The sequence below is a fragment of the Lactuca virosa genome, chromosome 3, assembly GCF_052849685.1.
Source record: "Lactuca virosa cultivar CGN04683 chromosome 3, Lactuca_virosa_CGN04683_v6, whole genome shotgun sequence".
Classification (NCBI taxonomy): domain Eukaryota; kingdom Viridiplantae; phylum Streptophyta; class Magnoliopsida; order Asterales; family Asteraceae; genus Lactuca; species Lactuca virosa.
The window spans coordinates 6389196-6401069 of NC_136428.1; positions in this window are offsets into that span (position 1 = coordinate 6389196).

Consider the following 11874-nt stretch of genomic DNA (forward strand, 5'->3'; position numbering starts at 1 on the left):
TTATTCTATAGGATGTCACTTTACACTCCTTAACTTTGTAGAATGATACTTCCACATATTTAATTTGAAAAATATCATTTTTATCCCATGAAATTTGAACGACGACAATTTTCACTCCTTCAATTTTTATATATTGTCATGTTTGTAGGTTTGGTCATTACACTTTTGTATGTCGGCAAGTCCCCCCCCCCCCTCCCCTACGGAAACCGTGCACACAAAACGATAAAATGATGAATAATAGTACTTTATTTTTGTAAGACTAGAACATCGTAAGCAAAACCTTGTTTTTCGCCCCACGAAGCAGGAAGATGACAATTTCTAGTTCACTATCAATTAAGAACTTGATCCATGAAGATTGTTAGAGTTTTGTTCTATAATAATAATAATTTGTCATAAACTAAATTTAGTTTTTGGAGCATTGTGGTTTTTCTTTAGGTAATGAGTTCTCATGTACATAAGCAAAGAAAAGTCAATTCTTTATGTGTTGTATTGCTTTTATTTGTAAAGAATTGGAACTAGGAGTGAATAAGACAAAAAATATATACTTTTTTTCATCTAAAATGTGGGACTTGATGGCCGAGGACTTACACTTGGTCTCTCGGTTGTGCCGTGAATGCACACCTCATCTCATGACGGAAAACAATTGGATAAAGGGTCTAGAGTCTAGCTCCCTCTCGTATAACAAATCGTGCTTTAAAAACCCACAAAACCATATCCACTTGCCCTTCGCCACAAGAATCTGAGATAAACTTTTACTTGATTTACATTTTACACCAACCGTCTTCTTATCAAAAGAAATTCGATTAGCCGGAATGTTTACGACCTTCTGATAAATCCTATATACAAAGATGCCATGATGTATTTAGTACCATATTCCATCATGAAAACTCGATAAATGTTATAAAAATAATCGAAACAAAAGAACGATACTACGATATATAATCTTACATACTTACATGAATCACGAGGCTCTTATAACATTATTGAAAGCAAAATTGTTCCTCAACTCTTCATAATTAGGGGGTATTTGAGATTTCATTTAAAAACAATTTATTGACTTATTGACTTTTTGAAAAGTAAATAAGTCAACAAAGTGTTTGGCAATATAAAATGACTTTTAAAAGAAGTATAAGTTAAGATAAACATTTAAAAAAAAATAATTTATTGACTTATTGACTTTTAATCCAAACATTTTTTTAAAGTAAATTATACGGATGGTCCCTATGGTTTGGGGTAATTTGCGCGTTCGGTCCATAACTAATTTTTTTAACTCGAACCGTCCATATAGTTTGATTTTGTTACGTTGTTGGTCTCTCACCGACTTAAAATGACCAATATACCCTTATCTATTATTTTAATTATTTTCTATTTTATTAACTTATTAAATAAATATGTAAAATAAAATTTTCACAGATGTGGGTCCATCACCCTCACCCATACCCGACCCTCCCCCACCATCACCCTCCTTTTCCGGGAATACTGTCGATGATCTTCCTAACACCTACCTCATTCATGTTACCTGCAACCTATCAATCTTCATCTTCCCAAAGCAATTCAATACATTAAGCCACAAAAAAAGTCAAAAAAAATCAGGAATAGAAACTTCAGATGAACCAAAGCTTCAGATGAAACCTTGAACCAAAAGTTCATATGAAATCTCATATGAACAACCTTTTGAATCTACACTACAAATTAGGAAACCCCCAATGAACTAAAACCCATAAAATTAAGATGTTTCAAACATAACCCAATGTGATTTCCAATTTTTTAAGAAAATTCAAACAGAGAAGGTGAGTCTGAGCAGTAACTGTGGAAGAAGGTAAGACCTCTGCTACATATGCAAGTCGTCACACACTTTATCGTGCACGGTTCCGCTTGACTTGTCACACCCCCAAACCGGAACGGCGGAAACGTTCGGGGGCGGATGACGTCATGTAAGTATCACAACACATGCATTATAGTAATCAAAGTACATCCAACCATTGCATTAATAAGTATAAGTTTTACATAAGTATTTTAAACATTTCAAATTCTAACATCAAAGTAGATACAGAAGACGACAGGAGTTGCAGTACGGTACTAGGCAGTCTTCTCAAAAGCTTCGGGGGTGTACCTGTCTACTAGAGCCCTGAGAATACAAGTAAGTTTTGAAAGAGTATCAGCATAAAGCTGGTGAGTTCCTAAGCATTTTGTTTTAGAAAGACGGTTCTCGGTTCTTTTGGAAAGTGTGGTGTCTTTCCCAGAAAACCTTATACTATCTGGTGTAATAAATGTATAAACCTTAAGTAAAATGATTTTTTGATATTTGTTGAAAGTGTTCTTCAAAAAATCCCATATTTTCTTATAGAAAAGCATGATTAAACCCATTTCTTCTATGACTTCTTTGTTCATACTAGTAACGCATAAACCAAGGAGTTATGGAAGAAATATGAATATTCGTTAGTTGATTAATAAACCATATGTTTATAAAATACCGATGTTTACCCGGGGAAATCCTACATTTCCCCTATGTGTAAGTTATTGAATTACCCGTTCTAAATCGGAAAGTACAAGTATCTACCATACTTATATTGTTATAGCATTGTTCCTTTTGAAAACCCTGGCTACTTCCAGTGATGTATATTAGTCTTATTACATAAATAAAACTAATTGAAAACGTGGTGATCTGAATCCTGAAAGTATTGATAATACCCTCCTGTGATCACTTAGTTATTAACTCTAAAGTTAGTTCGATCGATCTATTATTACGTAAATACATCGTTGATATCTACATTGCGAGCTTTATGACTATACATTAACTTGATATGGCGCGAATCTGGCACCAGTATCCTTTATGACTTTGTCACCCGTAGACCTGCCGGTCCTACTGTAGCTAACAGTAAGGTGCGGGATAGTCAGTCTCGTATAGATCTATACACAAAAATCACGTTCTCCCTCCAGGAGACTCTGGTTCATAAGGGGTAGTCCTCCACTCAGTTAAGTTTGTAAGCGCCCAAGGACGTGTCTCCAATTAGATTAACGACTTTACGAATAATAATACAGGATAAACCCTTTTTGTTATTAACATGAATCCTTTATAGAATAATATCTTTTGTTTCATGATTCATAAGTTCATTTCCTTAGTTTTGAAAACTGCTTTTGCAAGGTTTGTATCCTAACACGTTTTGGTAAAACTGATTTCTATATTTGATGTATATTGATAATGAAAACATATTAATCAAAATAATATATTTGAACACAAGATTACTTGTGCTTTTACTTGTATTCCCCCCCCCCCCCTGAAAACATTAAAAACTCAGAAAAATGTAGGGGTATGAACTCACCTCGAGTGAGTGGTTTGAATGAAGGATCGATATGGGATGTTGAGTGTCAAGTGAAGCCTCGAACACGATTGAATCCTATTTAACATGCAATAACACATATAGGATTCAAATTAGGGTATTTCACTACTAGATACGATAGGAAACCACTCTAGGGACTTGGAAACACTTGAACTAAGTGTTAAAAACCATATGTGATTGAGCGAGGGAGGTGTACGGCCACCCTAAAGGTGTCTACGGCAATGGGTGTACGGTCCATGAGTGTATGGCCGTACACTCATGATGAGATGTGCTTTTGAGGTGTTTCCAAGGTTCTAACTAGCATCCAAGAAGTGTTCTAGGTCCTATGCTTAGTTGAAATGCAAGTTTGAGGCCAATAAGTGAGTTTACGGCCCTATGGGGTGTGTGCGGCCGTAAAAAGGGGTGTGCGGCCGTACACCCTTCATATTCATGCCCAATTTGTCGACCTTAAGGTGAAACAAGGCTAGGGTCATGTCCAACTAGAAGATCGGGGTCAAACTCTCACTTTGGAGGGCCTTTAAGGAGTGTACAGCCAACCCCATGAAGGTGTGCGGCCGTACTCCTTCAAAGGATGAAGAGCATGATGAAACTTGATGAACCAAGGCTTGAATCAACAGGTCTTTGAAGTATAACAAGCTAAAGGATGGAATACTTACGTTTTTAAAGCCTTGGAGGGTTCACAGTTGAAGAAACTTGAGAGAGAAAGGAGTAGTGTGCAGCCAAGGGGAGAAAGGAATGAAGGAAGGGGGTCTACTCATATATATAGGGGTGGGTGACCTACCACCTTGAGTGTGCGGCCATGGGGAGGGGGGGTGTACGGCCGTACACTCCTCCTAAGAGAGTGTATGGCCCGATTTTGCTACTTTACGACTTGATAACTCATCCCTAATCTCAACCTTGGTTGTACTTAAGCTTAGAACTCTTAAACGAACCCTTAAACAGTGCTAAAAGACAACAGAAACGAATCTAACATTGATTGACTTGAATAGTTGTACAAGATAGAAGTTCCGGGTTGTCATATCATCCCCCCGTTAGAGGTAATTTCGTCCCGGAATTCAAGAATAGAGATACAAATCATGGACTTGGAAAAAAAAGATGAGGGTACTTCTGTTTTCATTGAATCTTCGCACTCCCAAGTGAATTCAGGTCCCTGCTTGGCATTCCAGCGAACCTTCACTATCGGGATGCGACTTTGTTTTGTTCGTTTGACTTCCCGGTCCATGATTTCAACTGGTTCCACTACGAAGTGCAAGCTCTTGTCTAGTTCGATCTCATCGAGGGGAATCACAAGTGTCTCATCGGACAGACACTTCTTTAGGTTCGACACGTGGAAGGTGGGATGTACGTTGCTAAGTTCTCGGGGTAACTGGAGTTTGTATGCTACGGGACTGATCGTAGCGAGGATCTCGAATGGCCCGTGGTATCTTGGATTTAGCTTTCCACGGTTTCCGAAGCATATCATGCCTTTCCAGGGTAAGACCTTCAAAAGGACACAGTCACCAACCTGGAATTCCAATGGTTTTCGTCTCTTATCGGCGTAGCTCTTTTGTCTATCTCTTGATGCTTTTAGTCGTTCTCGGATTTGTACGATCTTTTCAGTCGTCTCTCGGATAATTTCAGGACCCGTGAGAGTGCTGTCGGGGACTTGACCCTTGACTATCTGCGTGTCACCCACCTCAGCCTAGCACAGAGGGGATCTGCACTTACGACCATAGAGGGCTTCAAACAGTGCAGCCTTGATGCTGGTATGGTAGCTGTTGTTGTAGGAAAATTCGACCAAGGGTAGATGAGTGTCCCACGACGTGCCAAAGTCGATGACGCAGGCTCTCAACATATCTTCCAATGTCTGGATTGTTCTCTCACTCTGTCCATGTGTATGTGGATGATAAGCCGTGCTCATATCCACTTAGTTCCAGGAGCCTTCTGTAGTGATTCCCAAAATCTCGAGGTAAACCTGCTATCCCGATCAGAGATAATGGATACAGGTACCCCATGAAAGCGAACTACTTCTCGAAGGTATATTCGGGTGAGTCTCTCCATTTTGAATTCGTATTCTCGCTGGGTGTTTTAGCGGATCTTCACAGTTGTATATGTTATTCTGATTCATACTCTTCGCATGAATACTTTCGGGTTTTGAAGGGAGATGAATTTTCGAAGTTCGCATCTAGTTTGTCGTTATGAGTGACGAGAGTTTTGGGATCGAGTGATTTAAGACAAGGGTCTCCTTGGTGACAAGCGGGTTTGGTATGACGTAGACTCAGTCGGACTAAGCGGGATGACGTCGTAGAATCTCGCGTTAAGTTAGTTCGGAGGGAGTGTTTTATTAGAACATTGGTGCCTCTGGGTGTATGTTTCTGGTGTTTTCTGTTTTTGATTCGAAGTTGGCGGGTACTACTAATACGAGGGTTCTGATACTTTGAAATTATGGACTTTTTATGAAATGATTCTTACTAGGTCTCTCTATAAACGCTTGGTGTATACAGGTCATGTATAATTCAGATTGGTAAGACCTTTGACTGAGTAACCCCACCCTAAAACCTCAACTAAGTAAGGAACAGGAAATGAGGCGGAATTACTTACTAAGCCATCAAAATTTACCCATTAGGGCTTCAAATTTTATATGAATGTTGTGATTTAATTTGAACGAAAGAGTAATCATAATTATAAACAATTACTGGGGGTTTTAAAAGCGTACCAAAATATTGCAGGGTTCTTTGATGCTCCTATAACGTCGTGAAAATTCAAACCAATTTTTCATTTTCAATTCATAAAAACATATATCATATTGTTCAACTCCAAATATTCATTTAACAAAGGTTTCAAATCATCAATTAAAACCAGGATCCACAGTAGCTCTTCCGAAAACATAGTGTGTGTGTACAATCATGTCGGTGCCTTCCCGCGATCCTGATAAGAACCTAAAACACATAACACATAACACGGTAAGCTTGAAGCTTAGTGAGTTCCCCAAAATACTACATACAGCACATAAGCCACTCGAGGCTATAGCTCTACGAGACCTTCCGGTCAATGTGTCTCAGGGGCCTTCCGGTCCCACAATCTGAGTAGACCTTCCGAACCTACTCTGTCGACCTTCCGATCCATACCATATTGACCTTCCAGTCCATACACTACTGACCTTCCGGTCCATTCACTGTTGACCTTCCGGTCCATACCATGCTACTCATAACATACATAACATATACATCTCACATAACAACATATATCACATACTCGTCATAGTACATAAGACCTTCCGGTCACACATAATTACCACTCTAGGTAAGGTATAGTGAGAAGACTCACCTCGTATGATGAACAGCCTCTAGTAATGTTGCCGCTATACTTCGTTCTCTAACTCTGTGCGAAAGCCCACAATTACCCCAATTAGATACTAAGTCCAACTCTCACTCTTTAGGTCTAATAATAGCCCACTGACCAGCCCAATAATGACCTAAACCCATTGGACCCACCAAGGCCCAATTCTCAATCTAATTGGCGGGCCCAACACTAGATAAACTTCCCAAGTCCACTAACGGCCCACTTTGCTAAACCGGGCCCACTCCCTCTAATGGGCCTCACCCCAAGCTCAATTACATCATTGGCCCATAACTTCAGACTATTGATGGCCCAACTGCCCAAGGCATGGCCCAAAGCATGGCCCAAAACACAAAGTCCAATACAGACAAGTTATGCGGGGCGTACTCCTACGTACGCTAAGCGTACCGACTCGATGGCGAGTACGCTGGGCGTACCTGAACGTACGCTCAGCGTAACCTTCCTGTTAAGCCCTTTATCCATTAAGTGCTTAATAATTCATTTCAGAGGCCACAAATTCAGATCCAGGTCCTTATTATCCTCATAATCCCTAAAGTCATAATCTTGGTGACTTGCAATCCACCAAATAAGCTCAAACTCAAAAGGCATCAACATATTTCCATAACAAGGGCTAGATATCATGCATGAACTCATTAGGACCATCAAGATTGAAACTTTACTGCTTATGGGACCCTTTTAGCTCTGAGGGTGGCAACCCTAAGCTCAAAAACAAGATTCCAACATAAAGGTCCAAACTTGGGACCAAAACAACTCCAAAACTTCACTACACAAGATCTATGCATTCTTAAGTAAAGTTATGAACTTTATACCTCAGAAGAGCTCCAAATGATGAGGACATTCCAGATCTATGAGCTCCAAACTCCCAAGTTCTTCCTTGCCAACTTCTTCTTCCAAGCTTACACCACCAAATGAGCTTCATATGGAGAAAATCACTCAAGAATGAAGGGGTGGGCGTTCTAGGGTTTTCTGAGGGTAAGGGAATAGATAAGGAGGCTAGGGTTAGAACCAATATGTTCTTTATATAGTGGCACACCCTAAATTTAGGGTTTCTGGACTCTGGACGTACGTTGGGCGTACGCCAAGGAGCACCCGCGACCATTTCCCTTATACGTTGGGCGTAACCCAGCCTTACATTGGGCGTACCCACGCGCTTCCATTTCACATGCATGGCCTTCCATGCCAACTTTTCTCCTTAAGGGACCGTTTATGCCAAAAACTTCCAAGTGTCATATCTTCCTCACCCGATGTCTGTTTTCGACGAACTTTATATCCATGAAAAGGTAGCGAGAAGTTCTACACTTGAATAAACTTTATTTCTCCTAGAGCCCACTGGAACTCAGATCCAAAATTCATGAAAAGTCCAAACCAACACTTGCCGATACCCTTGGGACCTAAATCACAAACCAAACCCCTTTCTCACACAATCCACCCTATCCATATCCAAGAAGACCTAAACATATCTTTTTCAAAATCTCGAAACCTTCTCATATTCAGATTACGGCCCACGGGTCTTGAATCGCAAACAATCTGAAACAGGATGTTACAATTCTCCCCCACTTAATTTAGATTTCGCCCTCAAAATTGTTCCTTTTCTTCGCATAGATCGAAACCAATAGTCCGGGAAGCACAACCGGAAAACCTCTTAACATTCAACGATCCTCCTCCCAGGACATCCGAAACCAAGTAGAAATTCCCAAGCCGGAGAAGGACGGACCCCTTTTTCCCGTGGAGGTATCTGCTCTAACTCTCCAAAACTGGAAGACTATAGTGGTCTGTCTCCCCGCCAGACCGCCCATACAGAATATCACCCTGATAATCGATCATCGATTAACAGACTCGGATAAAACACTTCCAACTCTAAGTACCAGGTCAGATCACGACCCAACGGTTTCACCTCCAACGGCTACCCCTTGCACATCCAATATGATAACTTTACAACCCTCCTGCTCGCGATAACTATCTCAGCTCATCGTGACGCACAAGTCACGTAGTTCGCTTTACCCCAAGCGAATACTACAATTTATCTGATATCGTCTTACCTTCGACCTCTGCTGTCTGCCATCCACTGATTCCATGCGTTTCGCGGTTCTTCCCATACCGACGAGCTAACTCACTCTGGTTTAATACATCTGATGGGGAACAATACTTCTCAAAATGAACCCATCAACGAATCTGACACCTCATCTTGCCTACTAAACACACGAACGAATCCAGACTCAAGCTCTAGAGTCGGATTCAACAACAAAATTGGGTCCACTAAATTCCAATCTGATACTCAGCTCATGACCCAAGATTCGCAATCCACGCGTACAACACTTCTTCAATTCCCTTCGGTTGCGATAACCACGACTCAACTTAGAATATAGCGATTTCTGACAAATATGGAGACCTCGGCCTCGCCCCTGGTCCAACCACCAGGCTCCCAAACTCAATCATTAGGGCTACCCAAGCCTAACCCTTTTGCATCATGCTCTGACTAGTGAGTACTACGGCTCCCCGTAGTATCACAACACCCTCTCACTGAATAATGAGTACTACGGCTCCCCGTAGCATCACTACAACCTCTCACCGAATAGTGAATACTACGGCTTCCCGTAGCATCACTGCAACCTCTCACTGAATAGTGAGTACTACGGATCCCCGTAGCATCACCGCCACCTCTCACTGAATAGTGAGTACTACGGCTTCCCGTAGCATCACCACAACCTCTCACTGAATAGTGAGTACTACGGCTCCCCGTAGCATCACCGCAACCTCTCACTAAATAGTGAGTACTACGGCTCCCCGTAGCATCACCGCAACCTCTCACTGAATAGTGAGTACTACAGCTTCTCGTAGCATCACCGCAACCTCTCACTAAATAGTGAGTACTACGGCTTCCCGTAGCATCACCACAACCTCTCACTGAATAGTGAGTACTACGGCTTCCCGCAGCATCATCGCAACCTCTCACTGAATAGTGAGTACTACGGCTTCCCGTAGCATCACCGCAACATCTCACTGAATAGTGAGTACTACGGCTCCCCGTAGTATCACTGCAACCTTTCACTGAATAGTGAGTACTACGGCTTCTTGTAGCATCATCGCAACCTCTCACTGAATAGTGAGTACTACGGCTTCCCGTAGCATCATCGCAACCTCTCACTGAATAGTGAGTACTACGGCTTCCCGTAGCATCACCACAACCTCTCACAATCTCATCCTCAGTTCGACGCCGCACGACGATCATTAACTCGTGTCCTGCGGACCAAACACCTCGAAAAATTTCCTATCTACCATCAGGCCTCTGACCAACGGCCACCTGCCGTGCAGACACTCATCCTTTCTTGAACACGTACAACATGTATTAACTCTCTCTGCAACTCACTTCGACCACCAATAACCCTGGTCTCATGAATCCATAGTGCATGTCTCCATCCAGCTCCCTAACCGCTCTTGAAAAAATCTCTGATCCTCTCGATAGAATATCCAATTCTCCCCCACTCAGGGTTCGAACCATCACCAATTGGCGCACCAATAATCTATTCCACAGACTGTTTCCACCAGAAATGTCACACTTACTCTTGGAAGGTACTACGCAATGCTCGGTGGTCTCCCCGATAGAGACCTCGCAACTCCAAATACCCCGAATCTCAGATGAAATCCTCAGAAACTTCTCATCATGGTTGCCTCTAATCATACAGAATCTCATACCATCCCATTACCGGACATCTCAACTGTCCAGTAGTAACTCTGACTCTTAATCTGAAAGTAATGAACTATCATACTCCTCATCCTCGACTCCTCAACCAACGTTCCATCACGTGGGTCGTAATAAGAGCGGATACCTCATTACTACACTCGATACTCATCATAGACAATAAGGGACACCGCCCCACTATCCTCTTTTTGGTCGTCCACCGCTGCAGCTAATACATGCCCTACTATGCTCAAATAGGGTGTATCCTTGTCCTTAACCATCTCAGTCCCCACTGACAACCTGCTCATGCTCTAACATTACCTCTCAGCAGACATACTGCCCAAATATTCTGATGGAAAGTCGCCATCAATGCTAACTCGCAGGGTTTTACCCCCAAGTTCAGAAACCGAAATCCCAACACCTCTTATGTTTCCCACAGGAAACGGAAATAACACCACCCAGGTCACAGAAAGTGACATCTTCACTATCGGCCGGTCACTCAGCCCAAACCATATTCTTCCATAATGTACCATCCCTACACATTCCTGAGTCTTGCGACTCTAACTGGCATCTCACCAACAATTCCTTGGAGCTAACTCGATTCCCCTCTCAAGGGATGCTCCACTAAACTCGTTCATCATGGCCTTCTAGCCCCATACTCTTTCATATATGATCTCAGTCTAGACAATCACTACAGAATAACTGGTAAAACCAGAAGCACTAACCGCCACATGCCATGGTGCTCAAACCGTGTGGCCACCTCTCGATCTTCTATGAATCATGGTACCCGTACCATATTATCTCCTCTTAATCTACTACGAATCATGGTACTCGAACCATGTTCTCTCTTCTCAATCTGCCTCAAATCATGGTACTCGAACCATGATGTCACCTCTCGATCTGCTACTTATCATGGTACTCGAACCATGTCATCACTTCTCAATCTGCTACTTATCATGGTACTCGAACCATGACATCACTTCTCAATCTGCTACTTATCATGGTACTCGAACCATGCCATCACTTCTCAATCTGCTACTTATCACGGTACTCGAACCATGACATCACTTCTCAATCTGCTACTTATCATGGTACTCGAACCATGTCATCACTTCTCAATCTGCTACTTATCATGGCACTCGAACCATGACATCACTTCTCAATCTGCTACTTATCATGGTACTCGAACCATGTCATCACTTCTCAATCTGCTACTTATCGTGGTACTCGAACCATGTCATCACTTCTCAATCTGCTACTTATCATGGTACTCAAACCATGACATCACTTCTCAATCTGCTACTTATCATGGTACTCGAACCATGTCATCACTTCTCAATCTGCTACTTATCATGGTACTCGAACCATGTCATCACTTCTCAATCTGCTACTTATCATGGTACTCGAACCATGATATCACTTCTCCTCATCGCTAACACCGCTGCTCACCGGTGTGTGTCGTGTACCCACCATGATATCTCACATCATAAAAGAAAACAGAGACTCGTTCGAGTA